We start from the raw sequence: 26,914 nt of genomic DNA, 5'->3' as shown, positions 1-26,914 counted from the left end.
GAACCTAATCAAACTGTCAGGAACAGTGTCAGTAAATTCATCAATAAAAATAATTTTTAATAATAGATCACCGAGTGATTTTTAACCTACAGGAAGAATTAAACAACCTGTTTGACATTGCTGTAACAACCCACCTCTTTCAGGTGAATAAATCTTAGTGCTAACCTTTATGAAAACGTAAACACAAATAGAAAACAAAGCATGAATAGAAATCTTTTAGGTGGCACGTGAGTCATAATGTTTGAGTATGGCTGATCTGAAAGGTCCCTCTCAGCTCTGACCACCTGTGACTGTCACTGTATCTGTGAGCCTCTTGCGCCCTTGGACTTCCCTTCTCCCATCTCAGGGAAGCCCAGGCTGCCATGGCCTTGCCCCCACTGCCACGGGTCACCCAGCTTGCCAGCCTCAGGAGAACTGCGCTCCTGTATGCTCCTGACCCATCCCATCTCCTCATCCAGGCTACTCTCCTCTCAGTACAGCCTCTTCGACTTATTTCCTAGCCAGTTTTATGTTAAAGACCAAAGGCTGTGTAACGCGGGCCTCCCCAGACCGTCCACCTACGTTACAAGGATTGAGATGGAGCCTCCATCCTACTCCTACCTACTTCCAACGCTTTTGTCTGCCTGATCTCATGATTCCTGTTTAGGTGCGGCCCCTCCAGAAGGCCCATGCCAATTCTCACCAGCTGCACTTCAACCTTCTCTGTCCCCATTGCTACTGAACAGAATGAGGTCATCCACCCAGCGCTAGCAGAGCCAAACACTGAACATGGAGAATTGCAGTGGAGAAAGATTGGCTATTTTATTACGAATGGCGCCACCCAGGAGAAGGGGCAGCTAATGCTCAAAAGCTTGAACTTCCTGATCCAGGGCTGGGGGTGGGCTTTGAAAGGGTTCGGGGGACCAGGTATGGGGATATGCCGGGGAGGCAAATTTTAATCGGAGGACCTTGGAACGGGGCTGTTTATAGTTAAGGGGCATCAACACCACATCTTCCTGGACAACAGACCTTCTGTTGCTGAAAGGGTTCTGGTGTTCAAGTTCTGTTTATGTCCTTGTCCTTTGGTTCTGTGTGTGTGGGTGAAGGTGAGGGTGGGGCTGAGGGGGTGGGACACTGGTTCTAGGTGCAGCTAAAGGTCAAAGTTCTCTCTGTGCATGCTTCAGCTGCACGACTTGCAGTTTTGGTCTGCTGTCTCTGAAAAACAACTCAGTATCTTGTTAAACAAGATGGGACCACTTTGAGCTGGTTCTGGGATTATACTGTCGCCCACCCCGTGCCCCCTCAACGCCTGAACACTCTGTCTGCTGGAATTCACTGTCCAGCAGCAGCAAAACCCTGTATTCTAAACCTCTTGTCTGAATTCTCCCTTCACTTTCTAGTCCTGACTAAAACATGGCCCCCTCTAGAAAACAGTGCTTTCCTGGAATGTTCCCCTGTACTGTTGAGCATGGAGATGAGGTAGAAGTCCTTCTTCCTGCTTCTTATTGCATCTCGTCTGTTCTATCCTCTTTTCCTTTTAAACAGGTGGTGTTGAATCTTACGTCTTCAGACTATGCCACCCACTATTATTCTTCCATACTATAGGAACTTCTAATCCCAGACTTGTAATACTCTTTATTTTTCAATGATTTTAGCTTATAGCTTACTGTCCCTCTCTCCAACTCTATTCTTGTCTTAATGTTTATTGATTTCCATTTATATACATAATCCCTTTAATTCTTGACCTTCTAGTTCCTTGAATTCCTTTCTTCCAGAGAATGTATCTTCTACTTTACCACTTGATTTCATGGCCCTCTCCTGACTAATAGAGCCTTTTATTACTTTCTGACTTCACCTTTTATTTTCCCAGCTCACTTCCTCTAGCACTGTGACTCCAACAAACTCTTGATGCTGTCTGACATACTTGGCTTAAAATGCTGATTATTTCAAGTTATAAGCATTATATAAACATCTTTGTATACATGCTCAACTTCCTGGCCCTTCCTTTTAATATTCTCTTAGGAGAACCAAGACCCTAAATAAACTTTCCCCCATCTCTGCACCTAAACCCATGCAGCCAACCCTAAATTGAGAAATGCTGATAGTCTTACTGCCAATTTATGGGCACAAACTTTAAGTTGAACCACAAGGCTTCCCGTAGTCATTCTACATTTCACGTATTTGCCCTGCTCTTAAAATCTACCTCTATTCCTTCACCATCATTCTCAGCTGACAACATGGTTTCCCACTTCACTGATAAAATGGAAGCAATCAGAAGGGAGGGTCCACCACCATACCTACACCCCTGCCAGCATTGACACCCACAAACTCTGCCTTTCCAAGTGTTAATGGAGACTGTCCATGACTGTCCATGTTCCTGTGTGCACACTTCACCTGCTGTTGCCTACTGAAAGATGTTGTCCTAGTAATTCTCTCCTTTGTCTCTTATGTCGTCCATATTTCTGTCTTGGGTTATGACCATCACCATCCATGATGCACCTATTGCTCCCATCTTAAAAAAAAAAAAAAAAACTTTTGATCCCACTGCCTCTCCCATTTCTCTGCTCCATTTTACATCAAAAGTTCTCAAACGATTTGTCTCTACCCCCTATCTTTATTTATTTATTTATTATTAAGTTCAGGTACAAAATAACATAATGATTAGACATTTAAACCCCTCACAAAGTGATAATCCCAACAAGCCCCCTACCCATCTGATACCATACGAAATTATTATAGTACCGTTGACTATATTCCCTATGCTGTAACTATTTGTGTGTGTGTGTGTGTGTGTGTGTATACACACACATATATATATAAATATTTTTAATTATAGTGGACATTCAATATTATTTTATATTAGCTTCAGGTATGCAGCACAGTGGTTAGGCATTTATATAATCTATGTAGTGATCCCCCCAATAAGTCTAGTACCCATCTGACACCCTACATAGTCTTTACGAAATTATTGACTATATTCCCCATACTGTATTTTACATCCCCGTGACTATTTTGTGATTAACAGTTTATATTTCCTAATCCCTTCACCTTTCTCACCCATCCCCTAACCTCGACTCTCTCTAGTCTTCCCCTCCAGTAATCCCATGCCAAACAAGATTTTGACCTCAACAACTCCACCGAAACTACTCCCGTTTGTGTAAGGTCAATATGACCTTAATGGTGCTAAATCTATAATCAATTCTTAAAGCTGATAATATTTGACCTTTCAGTAAGCATTTCATAGTCATTCATTTCTTCTGAAAACAGCTTCGTCCCTTTGCTTTCTAAACACCACACGCTGTTGGATTTACTCCGAATTTACTGGTCATATTTCAGGCTCTTTTTCTATGCTCTCTTCTCCCTTGTCTCTTATTATTGGAGGGCCTCAGTGCTCAATCTTAAATCTTGTTTCTTCTCTATTACACTCACTTCCTAGGTGGTCTCATCCTGTCCCATGGCTTTAAGTTCCCTGTCTGTGCTGATGACGTTGCCCCTTAACTCCTGACTCCATTTAGCTGCCTAGTCAACAGTGATGTAGAATAGAAATAGTAAACTTAACATGTTCAAGTAATTTTATCTTTCCAAAACCTTCTTCAAGTATTTCTTTATCAAAACTCTTATCAGCTCCATCCTTCCATTTGGACAGGCTGCAAACCTGGGTGTCATCCGTGACTCCCTTCTCTCACACTCCACATCCCACATGTCATGAAATCATGTTAGCTCTGCCTTTAAAACCTATCCAGCCTCTGACCCTTTCTCACCAACGCTTGCCACCATCTGGATCTTGCTGGGATTTTTGTAGGAAACTCCTAAGGTCCTTTTTAGTGACAGTCTTGCCTACCCCTTATAGTCGATTCTCAGTACAACAGCTAGAGGGAGCCATCCCTATGCTCAAAGGCTCAAAACCCTTCAATCTGCCCAGCTTACTCCAAGTAAGAGACAACGTACTTACGGTGGCCGACAAGGGCTAACAATCTGACCTCACTACCTCTCTGACTTTATCTCCTATTGACTCTTCTCTTACTCTGCTGTAGCCCTGCTGGCCTCTTCATGGTTGTTCCTCAATTAGTTCAGGTGTCTGGGCATTTGAACTGGCTGTTTCCTCTGGTCTATAAAGCTCATTCCCTCTTTGCGTTCTAAAACATGACCCCCTCCAGAGAACTTTTGTTCAAATGTCACTGTCTCACTAAGATCTACTCTGACTACCGAATTTAAAACCACACTCCCCTTACGCTGCTTACTTTTTCTATAGTAATTATCACATTTATTACATGGATTGTCTCTCCCCTTCTCTAGAATGAATGCTTCATGAAAGAAGATCTTTTTGTCTGTTTTTGTTCATTGTTGCAACCCCAGTGCCTAGAAGATTGCTTGGAAAAAGAAGTGCTCAATGAATATACCAGCGAATCCTCAACATTCACAGATTCCATATTTGCAAATTTGTCTACTTGCTAAATGTTATTTGTAACCCCCAAATCCATGTCCATGGCACCTTTGCAGAGGTGCTCGAAGCAGTACAAAATTTGAATCACCTGATGTGCACTTCCCCAGCTGAAGTTGAACTAGGCAACACTCTGCCTTCTTGTTTCCACTCTCATACTGTAGCTAAAGGTCCCTTTTGTGGCCCATTTAGTGCCACATTTTTCACATTTTTGTGTTTTTTGTTTGTGATTTCACTGTTGAAACAGAATTGTTCCTTTGTTTTCTGGCGCTGGATGTTGCTCTGGAGAAGTCTGAAGGCAGCCTGGATTTTCTTCCTTCATTTAAGGAAATTTAGCTTTAAAAATATCTTGGAATAGTTTTTTTCCTGCATTTTTTGGGTTCTCTATTTTAGGAATACTTTTTATCCATGTGTTGTAGCCTGCCCTCATGATTTATTACTTTATCTGTAATCATTTTATCTCCCCTTTTCCTTCCCTTTGCATTCACTTAGGAAGGACTTTCATTTCAAGATTTTAATTAGACTTTCAGCCATGTCCATTCTGGTTTTGGCTGTTCTAATCATTCTGTAATCAGTTCTGTAATGATATTGTTATGGTGCTCAGATAGTCCCTTATTTCTGCAACCACTCCTTTAATCTTATTCTGTCCTTTTGACATTTTGCCTTTAACTCATTTTTAAGAACTAGAATCCATGTTATTATTAAGTTATTCCATAGTCTGAACCCCTTGCAGGGAATCTTCTTCTGCTCCTTGGGTTATGTTTTCTGTCACCTGAGCTATTTATTCTTCTGGTTTTTGTAGCCATGCTTTCTTTCTTGGTTTTTCTGTAATAGGTTTCCACAGTCACCACTTTGTTCACTTGCTCAGTGCCAAGAATGGACTACTCTGACTGTCATGGTGAGCTGTGGGCAAATCCTCCTCAACATCTTTCCCATCTTACTGAGACATATTTGGTTTTCCCTCTGAGCCAAATTTGAGAGACATCAGGTCCTTAGTACCTTTTAGTACCCTGATGGTTCAGAGTCAATAAAAAATTTTGGCTGGAGCTGTGTGAAAATTTGTCGGGTAACCTCTGGTTGTCCAACTCTAGTCTTTCTTCTGAGATAAAACACAAACACAAACAAAAAAACCCCTATGTTGGAAATAACCACATGTGATCAAGGGCATATCCTACTTTTGTGGGCAAATACCCTGTGTTTTAGGTCATTCCTCTAATTTAGACTGGAATTCTTAAAAATGGTGAATCCACGTAGCTTTTTGCTTTCGCTGAGATGGTTTAATGGTGAGGATCAACTTGCCCTGCTTTACTTATGTACACCACACAGCTAATAACACCACAGATTCTATGAGCCTTGAATAGAATGTTGCACATACTGGTTTATCATCATATCATAGTCGGTACTCCAAATATCTTAGGTGTGATTATTTTGTTTTAGTGATAGATGAAGATTCTCTTTCAGAGATTTTTTTCTTTGCTTTTGCCCTGGGTTACCTACTCACACTGTAATTCTGCTTCTTTCCATTGGGGTTGCAGTCTTGGATTTTATTAACTTACTACATTTGCTTCTTATCACCTGTTGGGGGAAAGGACTCGTGTTGAGCTATTCCCAATATTTTATTAATTTCCTTGGGAACCACATGTAAAAGTTTATGCCATGAGATCATTTCTGGTTGCTGATGGTGATAATTTTGTTTCTTGTTGCTGTTAGTTCCTATAGGTTGTAGGGTAGGATATTGTTTAGCTTCCTGCATTCCTCATGTCTACCTAGACGTTCAAACAGGATTAGAGGCAGACGGAGAGAGGCAGGCACTCCACTTGGGGTAAGGGCCTGACTGAGGGAAGGAACAGAGGTAGAAATTAGCAAGAGGAGATGGCAAAGGACAGGGGCTGGTTAGCAATGAAGGGAATGGGGGTGAAGAACCACAGTAGGGGAAGCTAGACTTTTATGGCTGGCCAGAGGATTGTGGAGCGCAGGAGGAGGAACTGGGATTAGGGGTGGAGCGAAGACTAAGATCTGGGCTGTTGATCTTCTTACAATGTCCTCTTGCGAGGTTACCTATTGCAATGCTATCTCTTCTGAAGTGAACCTGTAGGCTTCCACAGCCACACGGCCCAAAGGTCCTGACTCGAGCGGACATGTACCTCTTGCTCTTTAGGAAAACGGAGACCACCAGAAAGGGAGGCAGATGCAGAAGACATAAAGTTCTGTCTGCTTTTTAATTCAGATTCCTATTTTGCTAGGGATAGATGTGGTTGAGAGTTCACCTGGTCCTGTTAGTCCAAGTTTTATCTGCCTCTGGAATTTGGGGCCCAGACAGTTCCAGGAGCCACTTCTAATGACATACTCATAACTCAGGGTTCTAACATGGGTTTGGGCATCAGAAAGAAAGACAATTAATTCATGAGTCCATAAGTACCATGACTGTTCACAAAGTCCAGTTAACACCTCCTAAATCCAGAGGACCCAAAGCCGTTGACTCTCCATGTGTATCCAGAGCCAATGTGAGAGGGAGCCTGGTACAAGGCCTGAGGGTCCTTATTTAAGTGGAGAAAAAGTAAATCAGTTTGGCAGCACCCCAGAAGTTGGAGAATAGCCCTTGAGTACCCCTGTTCCCTCCTACCCTATCACCCTCTCCAGTTCAGCGCCACCTTCTTCCCAGGGAGCCTGAATCTGCTAGTGAAGTGAGGACTCCTCCAGCAGGCGGGTTATTTTAAATCCTTAATAGACATATTACCTTCCATTATAGCTTCATCATTCGCCCCTCAGTGCGAGCACACAGAGGGCATTCATCACAATTAGTGTAACGTTCCAAACACATAAAAAAGATGAAAACGCGTGGCTGAGTTGGGTGGGAGGGAGCGCAGCCTCTCTGAGTCCCGTGAGACCGTGGGCGCAGAGCCAGGCCTGGATGTGGCTCTCCCGGGGCCAAGAAGGGGAGTCGGGTATGCACTGAGCTCAGCGTGCTGCTCCTGTCCATGCTTTCCGGAAAGCACAGCCTTCCCGTGCTGAGCTGTCATTTACAAAGCTCTGCTGTCATCAGCGACTGGCCCAGTGGAGGCCACTGGCTTCAACCTGGAGTCCCAGGCCCGGAGCCATCAGAAATATTTTGCTTACTGAGCCAAATATTGTATTAGGCCCTCCCACATATATTAGCTCAGGGAAGCCTTAGGACCACCATGGGAAGTAAGTACTATTATTTCTGTTTTTATAGAGAAGAGAACTGAGGTTCAGAAAAATGTCGTGATTCGTACCTGGGTCAGTCTGTTTCCAAAAGTTCTTTTTGTAGAATGTGGTCCCTGGATGAGACAAGTACAGGTAGAACTGAAGCTGCAAGAAGGAGAGGAGATGCAGCTCCAAGCTTGGGAGGCAACGGTGGGAGCTTACCCAGCGGGGAGAGCTCACTGTCCTTTTCCCTTTTCTTCTCCTGTGCCCGTCCCCTGCACGCCATCCTTCATAATGCCCAACAAAGCATTGCTTGACTCTTTTTAGAGTTTTGCATGTATTTATACATGTGGGTATGTACGTAATTATTTATCTTTCTTTTGAGCTCGTGCCGAGTTGGGTCAGTCGTCCGCGGTGTAGGTAGTGTTGAGGCTGCAGAAGGCGATTGACTCGACTCTCCTGTTTATTGCCCCCTGTTAGTCTCTGGTCCTAACTCCCATCCCCCTCACCAGCCCAGAAACCTAACTCTGCGGTCCTTGACAAGTGTTCTTTTAATTGTGGTGTGTGTGCAAGTGGTTTTGGTTGACATACGGTATTTTGTTATAGATCTCTCTCTTTTTTTTTTTTTTTTTTACTTAACCTTAGGCTTTTCTATGTGTCCACATTTGCTCTGTGGACATCTAGTTCCCTAGATTTTAACTCCTATGCACCAGAGGGCATGCACCCACACCTCTTACGTAGTCCCATCCCTGGAGGCAGACACTCTAGTTTACCTTCAACTCCTGGCCACTGCAGACAGTGTGACAGCTCAACAAACATCAGCATCCTCGTCCTCTTGGGATCTGGACCAAAGTTTATCTGGCCATCCTTCCTTCTTTGCCTTTCTACACTCATCTCACTTGTTTCCGTCCTGATCATCCCTTGCCTGGCTTATTAGAAAGGTCTCCTTGCCTCCCACCTCTCCAGGTACTAAATTTAACCCACCTTCTAGGCTCAGAGAAGCTGGTTGTCCCGCCTATACGTGCTTTCCTCTCAACTCCTCCATCACACATTTTCTGTGCCAGTCATTTGGTGCAGAAGCCACAGTCCAAGACGGTAGACGATTAACTGTTGCAAATGCAGGCTTTTTATAACTGATGAGGTTTGGTCTCCATTGCAGTGAGGAGTTGCAGCCTATTCATCTAATCACAGAGCTCAGCACTCGTATGTGTACAGTACACATGCGAGTACTTGTGGTCAAAGGGCTTTGTCATCACATGCACTGGGGTCTAGGTTTGTGGTTAATAGGCACCCTCTGTGTATATACTAGGAAAGAAAGTCCTCCTGAAAGGTCTGTCTTAGCAGCAGATTGAGGGAGACTCATCCCTGGCAAGTGGGCAGAGTTAAGGAGAGTTGGTGAGAATGGGCGCAGAAGCAATGTGCCTCAGTTAATCCCTGGTACATATTTGAGCCTGTGCATGAATGTGTGTGTGTGTGTGTGTGTGTGTGTGTGTGTGGTGGGCAGGAAAGGGGAGGATGAAGGCATGAGGGAACCAGTTCATGTCTAGTTCCTTCTGCTAGCTTTGAAAAGACAAGCCTCTCCCATGTGGGGCAGAAGGCGGGGCTGGGGTGTTGTTCCCATCCTGCTGCATCACCTTCGTTGGCCCTGAGGCGTCCTGAGGATGGGCAGTGGGACTAGAGGTGTGTGAGGCAGGACGTCGTCCTTCTTGGGCTGTCAGTTCATTTGTGTTTTACCTTTGCCTGAAGCCTTACTATCTCTGTCATTTTCTGGTCATTTTCCTGAATCCCAAGATTTCTTCCTTTATTTTTTTATTCTCTGTAATTCCCTGATTGCATCCAACCTCTCTCTTGCTACATGGGTTACTGATTTGCAAGTTTCTTACTGACTCCTAATCCCATTTCCCTGGTCTCTCTGTAACCGTAGATGTCAATGTTTTAGCACCCTAGCTGACATAGTCTGTACTCTTTGAAGCTCAGTGTGGCCCCAGGGACTTTGCAGTCCATGAGAAATGAGTAGAAGTGGTGTGTGCACCTTCTGAGTGTGTGACTCTAAAGAGAAAGGTAGCTTGCACCCTCCTTCCCTTTTCTATGCTTTTCTTTTCATGGGCAGAATGTGCAGCCATGGAGATTAATTAGCTATCTTAGGCCACAAAAAGAAGCCACAGGATGAGACTGACGAGCAATGAGATAGAAGGAGTCTGTGACACCTGAAGATCTGTCAGATCAGTCCTGGCATGCTTAGGCTAGGCCTGTTAGTGAAGGAGAAATAACTTCCGTTTTATTAAAATCCCTGTATTTTGGCCTTGTCGGAGCAGCCAAACCTGTATTCTATTATACAGACCCAAGCTGTCCACAGTGGCCTGGGTGTGCCTAGGTCCGGGGACAAGTATCACAGTTACCAAATCTTGTGGATGCCAAATCTATGATTTCTAAACAGCTATGGTTGGTGAGTGACTTTGGAGCTGTCAGAATATTTCGGGAAAATGCAGCAGGACTGAGGATTATTTAAGCTATGCTTAGAAATTGTCACGATGTCTTATGATTTCATTAATTGATATATATAAGTTCATAGCATATTTCTGAATCAACATAAGCCACCAACATAAATGTACAAAAATATTTTTTTCTGGTCACCACTGTTTGCTATAATCTATGGCGTCTCAAAAAGACAAAGTGTTCTCAGAGATTTCTTCCTGAGAGTTGTTAAACCTGCAGCAACTCGGCTGAGTGGCAGGAGCTCAGGACCAGAAGTCTGAAGGTTTGCATATAATTCTTAGTTTTCCTCTAAGTATTTGAGCAACGCTTGCAAGTAAAACAAGGAATTAGACATAAACTGTAATATCTCTTTCTAATACGAACTTCTATGATCTCATGACTTGGAGTGGAATCTGAATGCCAGGATAGAGGTCTTTCTTAGCCACATTTTTAACTAAGTTTGCATAAATCGCCAACTCTATGGGCCTTAGTATCTTCTTTTGAAATGCAGATGAAAAACCTTTGCCAGGGCAATTTCATAAAGAAGCTGAAAGGACCAAGTAGACTAGCAGATGTGAAAGTGCTACAGACAGCATAGCTATTACACAAATGATCATCATGATTCGTGCTCCTTTTAGTTTTTGTTGCATCTTAATGTCTTCTTCCTTTTCACTTTATTCAATGGGACAAGGGTTGGCTTTTCTCTTACCTCAGTGCTGCATTCCCTGGGCCCATGTCTGCACCACTCTTTCTATTGCACATACGAGGTCAGACAATTAAGTTCTCAAACTCATCCTAGAAAAAGTGCTGCATACCTCATTGTTGAATACCACCTTCAAAGTACTCCCCTTGGGAAACTATGCACCGATGCCAGCGCCTAGTTCACACTTCGAAGCAATTTTGGAACTCTTTTTCTGGAATGGCCATCAGAGCTGTGGTCGTATTACCCTTGATGTCCTGAATGTCATCAAAGTGTCTTCCTTTCGATATTTCATTTATCTTTGGGTAAATAAAGAAGTCATTTTGGGTCAGATCAGGTGAGTAGGGAGGGTGTTCCAATACAGTTATTTGTTTACTGGCTAAAAACTCCCTCACAGACAGTGACGTGTGAGCTGGTGCATTGTCATGATGTAAGAGCCATGAATTGTTGGCGAAAAGTTCAGGTCATCTAACTCTTTCAAGCAGCCTTCTCAGCACTTCCAAATAATAAACTTGGTTAACCGTCCAATTGGTACAAATTCATAATGAATAATCCCTTTGATATCAGAAGAGGTTAGCAACATCATTGCAACAAGTTCTTGAACTTAATTGTTAGACCTCGTATGCCTCCTTTTCTAGTCACTACAGAAGAGTTTTTGCTTGCAGGTCCCAAATCAGTTTGACACCGAGATACAGAACCGAGAGAATGGTAGACGGAGGGTTGGCCTGAAAGGAGAGGGAAGGGTTGGGTGTAATAAAGCGGCTGCCCCATATCATAAGAAGCTGTGAGGAAGAGGAGGAGAGGGAGGAGTACAGCTTGGCTCAGGGATCTGGGGAGATGCTGGGGAGTGCATGTGAAAGGTGTCAGAGTAGCTGTGGGATGTGAGAGAACTGGGGCACAGAAGAAGGGGCTTAGAAAAGAGTTGCTTTGACTTATGATTTAGATCCCCTTTCACATTGTTCAAGAGACATAGAAAATGCTTGGGATTCCTTTTTAAATTACTTTTTGGTGACAGGATTTGCTTCTTTACAGAGGAGTTCCTGCACAGATTGGGTAATATGGCAGGTCATTTATCACATCACGATGGATTGAAAACTGTTCCGTGCTTTGATTTCTGTAACTGTGTAGAACACTCTATGGACCACCTGCAAAGAGATGAGTGCTACTTGGGGATGGACAGTCAGGGGGGCAGGGTAACAAATGTATGTTCTGGTGGTACAGCGTAACACTGGTTAGGAACAGGGGTTTGAAACCAACCTGTTTGACTTCATTCAGATCCCAGCTCTGCCACTTACTAGCTCTGTGATATTGAGCAAATTACTTAATCTCTCTGGGCCTGAAAAATTGGGCTAATGAGTGTGTTAAACTCAGTGTTTGTTGTGAAGATTAAATGAGTTAATACTTGTAGAAATAGAAGAGGCTGGTGTGTAGCGAGGTTTGAGAAATTATCATTGGTATGGTTAGGTGTAAAACAATGTTTCTCAAAATAAGGTCCCAGGACCACGCATATTGGAGTCAGGGTAGGGCCAAGAGTGGGGAGGGGAGCAGTTAAGAGTGAAGATGCTTGGGCTGTACCCCAGACTGGGGAGCCAGAATCTCTAGTGTTTGGGCCAACCACTGGCACTTTCACTGAACTCTGCAGATGATTCTTTTTTATTTTTTAATTAATTAATTAATTATTTTTTATTTTTTTTATTAGTTTCATGTGTACAAAACACTGTAACAGTTAGACATTTATCATTTATACCCCTCACACAGTGATAACTCTCCTCCCCCATCTGCTACCCCTCTGACATCGCACACAGCCATTACATTTCCACTGTCTCTATTCCTTATGCTGTGCTCCACTTCTTGTAACTATATGTGTCTGTGTGTGTGTGTGTGTATATATATTATTATATATATATTATTATATATATTATATATATATATATATAATTGTAGTTGACATTCATTACTGTTCAGCTTCAGCTCCAAGTGTACACTGCAGTGGTCAGGCATCTACATCATCCCTGAGGTGGTCTCCCTAATAAGACAAGTGTCCATCGGATACCCTACAAAATCTTTACAACATTATTGATTACATTCCCCAAATTAACTTTCGTATCCCCGTGGCCATCTTGTGGTTACTGACTGTGCTTTCTAATCCCCTCACCTTCCCCCTCATTCCCACACCCTCTCCCATCTAGCAACCCTCTTTGTCTCTGAGACTGTTTCTGATTAGTTTGTTCATTTATTCTGTTCTTTAGATTCCGCATATAAGTGAGATCATATGGTATTTGTCTTTCTCTGTCTGACTTACTTCACTTAACATAATGTTCTCTAGGTCCATCCATATTGTTGCAAATGGTAAGATTTCTTTCTTCTTTATGGCTGCGTAGTACTCCATTGTATAAATGTACCACAGTTTCTTAATCCAGTCATCCACTGATGGGCATTTCGGTTGTTTCCATGTCTTGGCTATTGTGTATAGTGCTGCAATAAACAAAGGGGTGCATAAAATTTTTTTCTAATTAGCATTTTGGAATTCTCTGGATAGATACCCAAGAGTGGAATTGCTGCGTCATAAGGTAGTTCCACTGATACCTCCACACTGTTTTCCATAGTGGCTGCACCAATCTGCAATCTCACCAACAGTGCATGAGGGTTCCCTTTTCTCCACATCCTTGCCAGCACTTGTTGTTTGTTGATTTATTGATGATAGCCATTCTGACCGGAGTGACGTGGTATCTCATTGTCGATTCTTAACTGAACACGAAGAACCACTGGTAGGCAGAATTCTATCGGTGCTCCTCCCCCAACACACACAAGATTGCTTTACTTATTCAAACACTAATCTAGGTGTTGCTGGGAAGGGATTTTGCAGGTGGAATTAAAGTCCCTAATCAGTTGACCTTAAAATATGGAGATTTCCCAGTGGACCTGATGTGTCACAGGAGCCCTTTAGAAGACAGAAGCCCTCAGAGAGATTTGATAGAAGGGGTTATTCTAACCATTGCTGGTTTAAAATCGAGGGGGCAATGTGAGAAGCAGTGACGTCTGCCTCAAGAAACAAAGAGAAGGCTTTTCTCTCAGGAACTTCAGTCCTACAGCTGCAAGGAACTGAGTTCTGCCGACCCACTAAATGAGCTTAAAAGGAGTTTCTTCCCCCAGAGGTTCCAGAAAAGAATGTAGACCCAGATTTCTGATCTACAGAACTGCAAAATAATAAATAGGTATTATTTTAAGCTACTAAGTTTGGGTCAATTTACAATGCAGTATGAGACTAACTAATACAACAGATGGAGTGAAAAGGGCAGTGGACTTAAAATATCTTACTAGATGTATATATCCTGTGGCAAGTTACTGAATCTCCTTTTCTTCATCTATATCATAGTGACAACAAATAATACATACTTCCCAGAATGGTGGTGAGAATTAGGTGAAACGAGATATGCAAAAAGGCTTTTGCAGTATAAAACACTCTTTTTTACAGAACAGAAATTCCTGAATATTTCACATCCAAACATATTCTCCCCTTTGGAGCTTACTCAAAATACCAGCAAACAAGCTTCTTTGTAAACCAAGGGAGAACCAACAATGCTTTGCTGGTCTGAGGCTGACTTAGTTATTGATATGCGCCCCTTTAAACACTGCCTGGGGTCACAGCCTTGGGCCCTTTCTACCCAGAGGCTGTCAGGCCCTGTGAAGTTGTTGCAGTGCCTTTTGGACAGGCTCATCCTCATTTTGTCACCACATCCCAAACACTCCTGAAGCAGATGCTTCTGCAGTCCTGGGGGGATGGGAGGGAGCCACACGAAAAGCTTTTTTCTGTTGTACCACCACCACCAGCACCTCCACACCCTTCTTTAAGGGAAGTGTGGGTCTTGCATGAATCCTTTGACAAAGTTTTCGGGTTGGGAGGATACCCTAAGGACACGTAAGAACCACACTGGGATCTCCCTGAGCAAATGAGTGATCTTTTTATTAGTGACATTTTAAAGTAAAGTCTAAAGCTGATGAGATTGTATCAGAGAAATGATTTTAGAAGTTGCCATCTAAAGGACACAGGACACAAAACCGTTGCTGGGAAGAAAGGAATTTTAGGGTAAAAATTTATAAGAGGTCAAGCTGGGAGGCCGTACTCTGTACTTCTCCATGTTGTTCTAGTGCAGCCTTCCCCAAAATGACGGGAAATTCCATTCCAGTACTCCTCCTTCTATCCACATGAAATCGAAGTGAAATCTGCATGACTTTCTAAGACCGTGTTTTGGAAGATATGGTCAAATACTATACACAGACTCAAGTTGGGAATGATGAAAGAGCCAAAACCCAGCGTGATGAGACTAGAAATCCAGTGCAATTCGTGAGCACCCACTCTGGGTCAAGAGCTGAGATATCGAGTAATATGTCAATTCAACATGGGGTGCTGGGATTGGACCCTAGTCCACTTGCGTCCCATGGCACCGTGTTGTCTGCTTTAAAGATGAAATGAAATATGGACAAAGGGACTTACCATTTTCTCATTTCATCAATAACCTCCAGAAATCCTGATGCTAAGAGTACTTGGGGGAGAGTCAAGCCTCAGGGAGCTCGGGCCAACTTTCTTCCCCGTGTGGTGTCATTAATCTTAGGGGGAGGGGTGCTTAGGCTGGAGAGCCAGGCTCACCTGCTGAGTGACAATGTCAGGGTGGTTTGGGGAAAACATTGCACTTTCTTTTCTTACTACTGTCTAACAGAGGGAAACAAATACCTTCACCTTTCCACCCTGTGATGGAGAAATCTATGCCCAGAATTTTCCAACAGCAGCTCAAGAAACAAATAACCTTTGTCTCACTAATTTATCATTCTCGTAACTCAATAATAGGGCTCTTCCAGCTGGGCCACTGTATTATAATGAAGCATGTCAGAAAGATCTTGAAGCTTAATAAATACAAAGAAATTAAACTCCCAAACCTGCTGATTTGAACAATCACCACTGCCCACCCTCATCCCCTTTTTGGGTATGTTTCTGAGCCATTAAAGAAACTAATTACTTTCTCTTCCATTTGCCCAATAACTGAGGTCAGACGTGAATGTGTGAGCAATGAATGGCTCGTTCCTTTGACTTTACATCCTCAGCACAGGCAGAAATTACCTCTTGTGGTGATGAGGCTTTCTCTCCCCCATTTCTTGCTAACGGCATAGCCTTTTATAGAAACATCAGGGAGGGACATACCTTTTTAATACTGGTATGATCTAGAGCAAAAATAGATGCCTGGGAATGAAAGGGAAGAAGCAGTACCGGGGGCCTCTATTGAGCTGTCAGGAGCTGCTGACAGAGCAGTTTGGTGACCAGAGAGAAATGATCGCAGGTAGGATCAATGAGAACGAGGTGACTGATCAGGAACGTGTTGTTAGAATCAGGGAGGAAGCCAGGCAGCCTTTTAGATACCCTGAAACAATGACAAGTGTTCCCTTGTGTGGTTGATGAGAATTGTCATGATGGGATTGTCATGATTGATATTAACACCACACGGCTGATGGAGGGACTCAGGGAGACCAGCTGGCCAGGAGGAGAGTGCCTGAGGGCAGTGGGGGGACAGTCGGCAGAGGGACTCAAAGCATGACTCCACCTGCAGACAGACCGGGGCACCTGTCATTTATGTGTGGTGAGACCGGGGATGGGTTACTATACATCTGTGTCTCTCCATTTATAAAGTGTACCTAGTCACTCAGTAGGGCTTTTATGAGGATTAAATGAAACACATCAGTACTTATCCCAATGCCTGGTACATAGTAGGTTGCCAACAAATAATAGATAGATTTATTATTAAGAGAAATTCCAGTCATCAATGGAAGGGTTGAATTTCAGAGTAAGGACATTAGGGGCTGTGTGGACCTCACCCGTGGCTCTCATGAAACTAGGACGTGATTCAGATTCAAGTCAGATGATCAGGGAGTCTCTAAGGTCAGGGGCTCATGACTCCAACTGTCCTCTACCCAAGTTTTTCATGGCTTGGGAATGTTGAGGCCAGGCCAGGAAAGAGGGCAGCGAAGGCTGCCTGGGGTCACGAAGGGCACGGGTCTTGGCGCCAGGAGTTCTACACAAGCCTTTCCTCTATCTTAGTATGAGAGTTTGAGAATGTCATGTGTTCTCTGAAGACCTCTATTTTCTCTTCCATAAAAACCAGGGTAAAGGAGACTACCTGTCTTCCCCCTTAATCTCCTCCAGCTGTGATAGTTGAGCATTCTAGGTATGAAACACGAAGTCCCTAGAAGAAGTCGCGTCTCATTGCCTCCTGCTAAGATCCACAGTCTGTCCCTGCAGACTCTCATCTGACCCAGCACACTGGTGAGGACTCCTTCTTGGACTCCATGTCTCTTGCTTTGCCGGCTCCAAATGTCTGCTCTGAAGCCCTGGCTGTCCCTGAGGTCCGTAGCTGACTGCTCTGGGGAAAGAGGGAGGTCCAGTCAATTTTTAATCACAGATGGCACATGTGGAAGCCCTGGATTTATGAATGCTTTTCATCATAACCAACCTGCTGCTGGCTCTCAGTGACTCTCTCTCACCTGACCTGTATGATTTATACATCCATCACCCGCCACGGTAAGCCTGAGGCTGAGCTGCAGAATTTCAAGTTGCCTCACTCCTTCTCAAATGCATTCCAGTTCTCTTGTGCTGTAATAATAAACTAATTTGCTGAAAGAAGTCTTATCCCAGGGAACTCCGATGGTGCTCCCTCCCCGCCCCCAACCCCTGAGCTTTCCCTCCTTCACAATCCAGAGTTCCCCTGCGGCTCCTAGTGGCTTGGGTGAAACTAGACTCTGTCCCTCTTGCCTGGTCCTCTGGAGGATTGTGGTTTCCTTTAATGAAGCTTGCACTGATGGATTTGGACAAGAGTCAAGGACGAGTGAATTTTAAGGGTCTCTGTGGGAGAATTGCTTTCCCTCTCCTCCTCCTGAACTTCAGAGCTTAGGACCCACACTTCTACCTCCCACAGCTGGGTGCATCAGATTCAAATGGGGTCTCAGAGAAAACTCAGGTTCATTGAAAAGATTTCTAAATTTATTTTACTGCATCATGATGTTCCTCTTTAGCCAGCACTAACTCCAATCTGCTGGGAAGAAGTCTGTGTCTCTAGGCAAAGAAAGAGCTACTGATACCCCTTTCCTGATTTATGTTCTTGAAATGAGGATAACTGGCTACAGTGCTAGGTAAAGAGAAAGGTCTGGCTCTTAAGGAAGTGATTCCATCAGTTATGTTCCTCTCTGAACCCCATTTGGTCATAGGATCTTTAAGGTAGAGGGTGGAGTATCACATCTATTAACCCTCAGTTTTGGTGCCAGACACTTTACATCACTAGCAGAAATTGGTTTCCATGGGGCCAGGCAGGTAATATAAATGAATGAACTGGCCTTCAGTACAGGTGGTACAATAAGGAACAGTGGGTTCTGAGGAGATCTGGGGATAATAAGCCCTCCATATGGAAGGTAGTTACTACGTAGCTTTAACTGGTCAATCTTGGAGGGGGGGAATATAGGTGTAAGATTACCAGATCTTCCAATTTTTCAAGACAATACAGAAATACAGATTTTTAAAAGGTGAGATCTCTTATTTATAAATCATTGGCCAAGAACTCAAAAAATCGAAAACATTATGCCACATTTTGCAGGCTAAGCAAAATATATCTATCTGCTGGCCGGATTTGACCCAAAGATTTCTTGTTTTCAACCTTTGCGTCATATGCTTGATCTCATTTATTACTTTCAACAATCGTAGAAGGTGGATTTTATTATGCCATTTTATTGTGAAAGGAACTGAAGTTCAGGGAGGTCAAGGACTTTGCCCGGAGTCACACATCTAGGAGGTGGTAGAGCAGGGGCTCAGGAATAGTTCTTCCTTCTGTGTCTTCGAGGGAGGTGCCCTGCTGGGGTCTGCAGTGGCCCATTGCTGTTCCAGGTTGCACAGAATCAGGCCAGCGTGAATGTTTCCTCTCCTCCTTCCTCCTGCACAGGCTTCAGCGCTTTCTAGGACTTTATGATTCTTCTTTTGAATTTGCCAGATTTGAACCCCAAGTACTTGAGAACTTCAAACGCATCTGAAGAAAAATGTACTTGTTCTTGAGTCATTGTGCTTGCCATGGCTCATTCAAATCTGGCTTTTTAAGTCCCAAATGATGTTAATTTTTCTTTCTCCTTTACCTTTTCGTTTTGAACCAAGGTATCACTCCCTGGCTTTTATGTAAAGGGAATAAAGTCAGATTTCTAGAAGTTCCAAGTCAATACATACATAATGGAATCAAACTAGCTTTTCTTGGCTGCCAAGTAGATTTGGGTTGGGAGGTTGACATTTACTGAGTCGCTGTGATCCTGTGAAATGGGAATCACTGGCATCATTTTACAGATGAGCAAATGGAGTTCAGAAAGTTAAGGTTACCTGCCCAAGGTCACACAGTGCCCAAGCAAATTGGATTTAGAGCCAGGGAGCCTAGAGCAAACTCCTGGCTCTAAATCCAACACATTTTCTACTGCACCATGCTATCTCTGATTATTACCATAAACTTGTCTCTGCTAGTAATGTTAACAAAATGGCTGAGAAATACTTTTGAATTGTTTGTTTCATCATGCCAAGTAAAGGGAAGTAAAACTCTACTCTGGATTAACAGTAGAATACGGGTTTTGTATGCATAGAACCAAAATCAGGAGAAAGCCAGCCTCAGCTTAACCCTCCTTAAGATTCATACATTTATTATTCTCTCAAAACATTATCAGTAATATATTGAATTAAAACAAAATAACATGTTGTACTATTTCACAAAAGTGTATGAGTCTACAACTCTATAATTCCACGTGCACTTTGTGCTCTTCTGGTCTGTATTTTATGACTATGCTATAAACCTCAGCATTCATTGCTATTGTTTTTTGCTTTAAAAAGTTGATGGTCTTTTATATATATAGTCTATGGTATATTTATATGTCTGCTTAGAATTTTACCCACTGAATATATCTTCAAATTTTTATATGGAATATAATATATATATCATATATAATATAGATTTATATCTAAAATACAATAAATTTGTATGTCTTGTTCTATAGATATTTAATATATAATTACATTTTATATATAAATACATATACATAATATATAAATACATGTATATATTAATATATAAATATATGTATATGTTAATATATTTTTTCAATGCATCAAATTAATTAATTAAATTATTTATAAAATAAATTTATAACATATATATGTTGACACAGGTAAATACATATGTATTTATTTATTTGTTTTTTTAAATTAGTTTCAGGTGTGCAAAAAAATGCACTAGTTAGACATTTCACCCCTCACAAAGTGACAACCGCCCTCCGCCGATCTGTTGCCTTTCTATAGATATCGTACACGTCTATTACATCTCCATTGCCTCCATTCCCTATGCTGTACTCCACATCCTGTGACTATATGTATAGTAAATTATAGTTGACATACAATATTATTCAGCTTCAGCTTCAGGTGTACAGTGCAGTGGTCAAGCATCTACACCGTCCATGAAGTGGTCTCCCTAATAATACATGTGCCCTTCTGACACCCTACAAAATCTTTACAACATTACTGATTATATTCCCCAAACTGTCTTTCATGTCCCCGTGGCAATATTGTGGTTACCAATTTATGTTCTCTAATCCCTTCTCCTTCTCCCTCATCCCCACTTCCCTCCCTTTTAGCAACCATCAGTTTTTCCTCTATATCTCTGAGACTATTTCTGTTTACTTTGCTCATTTATTCAGTTCTTTAGGTTCGACATATAAGTGAGATCATATGGTATTTGTCTGTCTCTGACTGACTTATTTCACTTAGCGTAATGTTCTCTAGGTTCATCCATATCGCTGCAAATGGTAAGATTTCATTCTTCTTTGTCGCCAAGTAATACTCCGTTGTATAAATGTACCACAGTTTCTTAATACAGTTGTCAACTGATGGGCATTTCAGTTTTTTCCCAACTTTTGGCTATTGTAAATAATACTGCAATAAACATAGGGATGCATATGTTTTTTCAAATTAGCATCTTGGATTTCTCTGGATAGATATCTAAGAGTGGAATTTCTGGGTCATAAGGTAGTTCCATTTTCAGTTTTTTGAGATACCTCCATATGATTTCCATTGTGGCTGCACCAATCTGCAATCCCACCAGCAGTGCACGAGGGATCCCTTTTCTCCAGATCCTTGCTAGCACTTGTTCTTTGTTGATTTATTGATGATCGCTGTTCTGACCAGAGTGAGGTGGTATGTCACTGTGGTTTTTATTTGCATTTCTTTAATGATTAGTGAGGTTGAGCATTTTTGTTGCTCAAAATGATTAGTGTTGGCCATCTGTATGTCCTCTTTAGAAAACTGTCTCTTCATGTCCTCTGCCCATTTTTCAGTTGGGTTGCTTGAGTTTTTGGTGTTGAGCTGTTTTTTGGTGTTGAGTTTTTTTTTGGTTTTTAACTCATGTTAAAATATTGGATATCAAACAACAGATCTAGGGTGCTCTGTTCGGTTTTTTTATTCACCCATTTTTGTCTGTGTTTCAGTTTGAACACTTTCTATTGATATGTCTTTAGGATCACTGACCCTTTCCTCTTCTGCATTCAGTGTTCTGCTAAGCCACATAATAAATTCCTTATTTATGATATTATACATTTTTTTATTTCTGGTGTTTACATTTCATTCTTTTTTATAGCATTCTTGTCTCTGCTGAATTTCCCTTCTTCACACATATATTCACTTTTCCACTAGATCCTTTGGTATTTTGCCATAATTATTTTAAAGTAGATGTCTGATAATTCCAATATCTAGGCCATCTCTGGTACTGCTTCTACTGACTGTTTCCTGTCTTGACTTTGGATTATGTTTTCTTGCCTGTTTGTGTTCTTATAACATACAAAGGAACACTAAATACTGAAGTAAATAATGTTTGCTTCCACAAAGGTTCACTCTTCTTTTTCTGTCCCACTATGAGAGTGAGGGCTAAATTAATCTGATATCGATTAGGCTGGGTCTGAGCTTTGTAACCCCTTTAGTTTCACTCAGTTCACCACTGGATTCAAATACCTTGAGAGTTCTCTCCTGTGAGTTTATATTTCTTGTGTCTTCCGTTCTTTGATGGTTTTTGGAACTATCATTTATTTTCTTTTGGTTGTTAGAGTTGAATCAATGATTTCTTAACTTTTTTCATCTATATCAAAGCAGAACTATTATGGTTATTGTTATTATTGCTATTGTTGATGTTGGTGGTGGCAGTGGTGACAGCGGGGTGTGTGTGTGTGTGTGTGTGTGTGTGTGTGTGTGTGAATATCTGAGAGTGTCATCTATGAAAGCAGGGTTTATGTTTAATTAGCTTGCTCTAGGCAATGTCTAGACCCATAACATACATTTTTCATCACTGTCCCAGATAATTTCATTCTGATAGGTCGTGCTATCTGGTCACAACTCTCATGACCCCCCTGTCTTGCAAATAGCTTCGGTATCTCCTGTCTTCTTGCTACTCATTTTCAATTTTGGCAGCTAAATTAGATATGGCTAAATAGGATTAATTTTTTCTCTCTCATTTATGTGTGAACACACACACACACACACTCACTGAGAATTTAGAAAAATTAATCTGCTTCTGAAATATGGCTTCTGACCCAGGTTTTTAGTGCCATTCCCATTGACATGTAAAATTAGCTCCTGTATCATGTCAACAAAGTGTCTCACCATAGAGTTTCTTACCACATTTGGAAAGAGTCAGGAAAAAAAATAATAATTCAGAACCTGAAAAGCTTGGACAGGGGAAATCTGACTTTTCTTTGAAAATCTCTTAAGGCCTGGAGCACCTGTCCCAGCATTGCATTTAGTCCAAGGATATGGCTAGTAAGAGGACAGCCAGAGATGAATGCTGGTAGGTCTTTGGGAAAGGCTTTGAGCCAAGAAGATCAACTCTGGGACCAAAATGTAGTTAATGGCAAGAGTCTGGAAACAGGTGAGGGATAGGAGAAGAGACGAAGAGGTGCATCGGATATAGTTGTGCCAACAGAGGCTTCCTGGTCCAGAACTGATAGCTCTGATTATTTCACACTGGAAGCCACTACTTGCCATAAAATGTTAACATTCTACTATTTGATTTAAATAATTTCTTTTGAATTTGATGCCATTCAATTCAGTCCAGTTGATATATTATGTATATATTAGGTAATTACTATTTGTCTAATGTTGTGCTCGTCACTGAGATGATTACAGAAAAACGAATGTACAAAATAGCTTTATTCTCAAGGAGACAGTGAGTATAATCCTGCTGTTGAAGCAAGAGCTACTCAATATTCAACTAAAATTAGAGAACAAAATAAGAGAACTGGGCTGACAGACCAGGGTTTTAATTCCAGATCAGCAATTTACTAATCAGGCCATTTAATTTCTCTGTACCTCACTTTCTTCCTCTGTAAAATGAGGGATTGTAATAGATCAGTGGTTCTCACATTTACTGCATTTAAGATTCCCTTTTATAACAAATCGTTTGTAATGCCTCATTTACCAAATCAAAATGAAATTTGCAGATATGATAACATACTTATATACATAATAAAAATCAGTATAGTGCCCTAACTATAATATAACGGAGAAATAAAAGGCAAGTATTTTAAAATAAATAACATCTACTTCAATATGTACATTTCCAGATATAGCGACAGTAGACAATGGAATGAAACTATCTGATGATAGTTTCACCTGCTTATAATGAACATGTTTGGATTTAAGAGAAGCAAGATCAGAAGCTGTTCTATGCAAGAAGTACATTAAATGAAAGAGCAGACGTATATGCACATATATTATAGAACTAAAACACATGTCAAAGTTACCGGTAACAGACTAGACTTATTTGTATATGAAAAGACAAAAAAAGAAAATAGCTTTAATTGGAGCAAGGACAGCATAGCAGTTCAAATTACTGGCTGGAAAAATAGAGAAAATGAGGAAGCATGATATTTTTCACAAATGAGCTGATCCTGATTTCTAAATGTCACGTCACAATAATGCCTGATGTGACATGGAATGGAGTAGTGATGAGCCATCATGGAAAGTACATTTCCTGTGTGAAATCCCAGCATAGGTCACGGTCTGCATTCAATCTTTGTGTGTCCAGTGGGACGCTCAAGGTTTGTGTAGGATACAAGGCAGTTCTTCTGTGCAGGATTGTCCCCAGCACTGCAGACTTCTCACGTGCCCACTTTCTTTTAGCCACATGCTATTACTGCTGTATACTTATTAGGAGAACCCAAAACACCCCCGTCAATTTTCAAAGTACCTCCCAAGTAAGAGGTCCTTACCATGTTTGAAGTTTCCTCAGTCTACTGCCCTAATAATTCAGAGCCAAATGAATGGGGTATGTAATAAACACAAAGGCAAGTCATGATGGGAAGATCAGTGAGAACAGAATTGTCTTGATGGGAGGAGTAGTGTTGAATTGGCCTACAAGGACAGTAGTTTGGCTAGCAAGGGGTGTGCACACCAACACTTCATTGTGTTGATAAACAGAATAATAAGATTTCAGGGAGGGCCCTTAAAGCACTTAAGTATTAATAGTTTGACAGTTCCTGAGCCTGCCCCTCGTGTGAGTCTTAATATGTGGATCCAACATGACACCTATGTGTTCATTTCAGCAGATCACGGATTGAAAGAGGCTTTATGCACTTTAAAGAACATAGGCTTCATTCATTAACATTTCACAATTTTAGACTTTTCATGAATTCACATTGAGTTTAAAATGGCAGTGATTCTGAATTACAGAGTTTCCATCTTAAGCAAGTATAGATTTTTAAAAACAGTCACATGGGGTGAGATGGAGGGAAGGGGTTCCCATAACTGTTAGAGTTGTCCCAGAGATTCCAGGGGGCCTGACTCTTACTGATTTGCATAGTGTCCATGACAGGTTCCAACCCGCAAACAGCAAGCCTTCCTTGAACTAGCTGACACTTCATTGAATGTCCCCATGGATCATTTTAAGGAAAGCTTGGAAACCTTTCTGTCACGGGGAGTTTTGATGGCAGCTTCATCCAAGTGCATTGATAGCTGAGGGAGCAACAGAATCAGGCACACCTGGGGCGCGCCTCTTGGTTGACACTCCAGAGGAGCAGTCACAGGTGGCCGGCACATGGAAAAGCAGTCGAGAGTTTAAGAAGACCCATTGGCTGCCCTGGCAGTGAGATCAACCCGCGAGAAGAGAATGAAAACCAGCCACTTCATGGCACGCTGAACTTCATAACCACGGCACCTGGCACTCCTTCCTGAGACATTATGGGCTGGGTTCAGAACCCTTCTCTCCTGGCAATGTGACAGATCAGGATAGAAGCAATGTCAGGGGAATCTGAGTCATATGTCCCTTTGCCCAGGTGGCTCTTCAAACCCACTTATCACTATGGGATTTCTGGGAAAATAGGGGGAACTAAAGGAGGGAGGATAATCTAGAAAGTAGTAAGCACATAGAGAGTGCAGGGCCTGGAGGCTATGGTGGGATAGAGGGAGAGAGCGTTGCTCTCAGAATCAGACACCTGGTTTCTGGCTGGGCCTGGTCACTCACTCTGTGTCCGTGTGGCTGCCCCGGCCCTGCAGGACTGGCCTTTGCTGAGCACACCGGCCTTCACTCATCTGTGCTCTCTGGATGCCGCCATACTTACTTTCTCTTGATTCCTCAAAAACTCTGCTCCTTTAAACCATTCACTTCACATCACTGGCCCCTCAACCTGGAAGGCTCCCCATCTCAGTGTCAGTCTATCTCTTTCCTCTGGCCAACTCCTATCAGGAAGTAGATGATGCACCCCAAAGAGTAATTGAAAAGAGCTCAAGGAAGGGACAAAGGAGTGGGCAGGTTTAGGGGCACCAATAAGGCATGGGGAAGTGCCCAGGACCTGGCAAAGTGGGAAACGTTTGCTTCTCCCAGGCCTAAAGCAGCCCCAGGAGGAGCAGGTACTGCACTTGGCAGGATGTGGGCTGTAGGAGAGAGTCCCAGGGAGCAGCAGCCACCAGGGAAGCAGCCTCTGGAAGCTGGGAAGCTGGAGAACAAACAGCCAGAGCTCTTGCTGCTTCCAGTTACACTGGAGTTTCTGCTGCTGTGTCGCTCATCCTTGTGACTTCCAGGATGTCTTCTGGATCAGGCACGCCCAGAGCCAGCTCTTCCTTTCTTGAGGGTACCCTAGGGACCCTTGTGCCCCCGCTGTGTTAATGTGTACCTCTCAGTGAAGGCACCCCAGCCTTCGTTCATGCGACCCTAATTCCCCCAGGTGGATCTTTGGCTCCTGGGGAGACAGGGATTAAGCCTGTTACACTTGCAGAGCGCATGGGTGTCCCCGCCCCCACACACCTCCCCACTGCCTTGCTGTCCAGCTGACTCCCATCACTTCCCTCTCCAGATTGACTTCTCAGCTGATGCCAGAATAACTACCTTTAAATTACAGGTAGCAACGCATTCCTTCTCTGTCCTGATGTCCCTATAAAAGTCACTGTCTTCTCTAACCAGGTCTACAACTCTAGCTTCCTGTGGGGTCTTCCTGCAATCACTCTTGCCTACTCCATCCACATAGTAGTGATCTTTCTAAATAATAAACCTGATCTTATGAGTTTTCTGTCTAAAACCATCCAGTGACTTCCTTTGGTCTCTATGATAAAACAGAAGTTTATTAGTGCTGATTGAAAGGCCCTAGATGACCTAGCTCCGGCTACATATCTCAGTCTATCTCCATCTCTGTCCAGTCCCACCAAATTACTCCACTTCTTGAAGATGCCATGCTCTATTATACCTCAGGGCATTTGCACAGGCCACTCCTTGGCCTGGAACACAACCTGCCCACAGCTTTCCTCTGCTAACTCCTCCTGTCATTCAACTGTCATTGCCTTCAGGAAGTGTTTTCTGACCCCTCCAGTCTAGATTAGTTTCTGGTCTGCCATGATTCCATCACACATATTATTGTATCATTATTATTTTAATGATAATATTTATCATTGTTTTATTATTGCCTACTTGTTTTCCTGTATATGTCCCTGTAGACTGAGATTGGGTCTTGCTCACTGCATATTGTATTCCTAGTTCCTAATACTAGTAAGTGCTCAACAGATTTTTATTGAATGAATACATACATATAAATAAATTCTACCCATCTATTTTTAGGGCCAT

The sequence above is a fragment of the Rhinolophus ferrumequinum genome, chromosome 18 (assembly GCF_004115265.2).
Source record: "Rhinolophus ferrumequinum isolate MPI-CBG mRhiFer1 chromosome 18, mRhiFer1_v1.p, whole genome shotgun sequence".
NCBI classification, from domain to species: Eukaryota; Metazoa; Chordata; class Mammalia; order Chiroptera; family Rhinolophidae; genus Rhinolophus; species Rhinolophus ferrumequinum.
The sequence above is the reverse complement of the archived record's forward strand: the minus strand, read 5'-3'. Positions refer to the sequence as shown.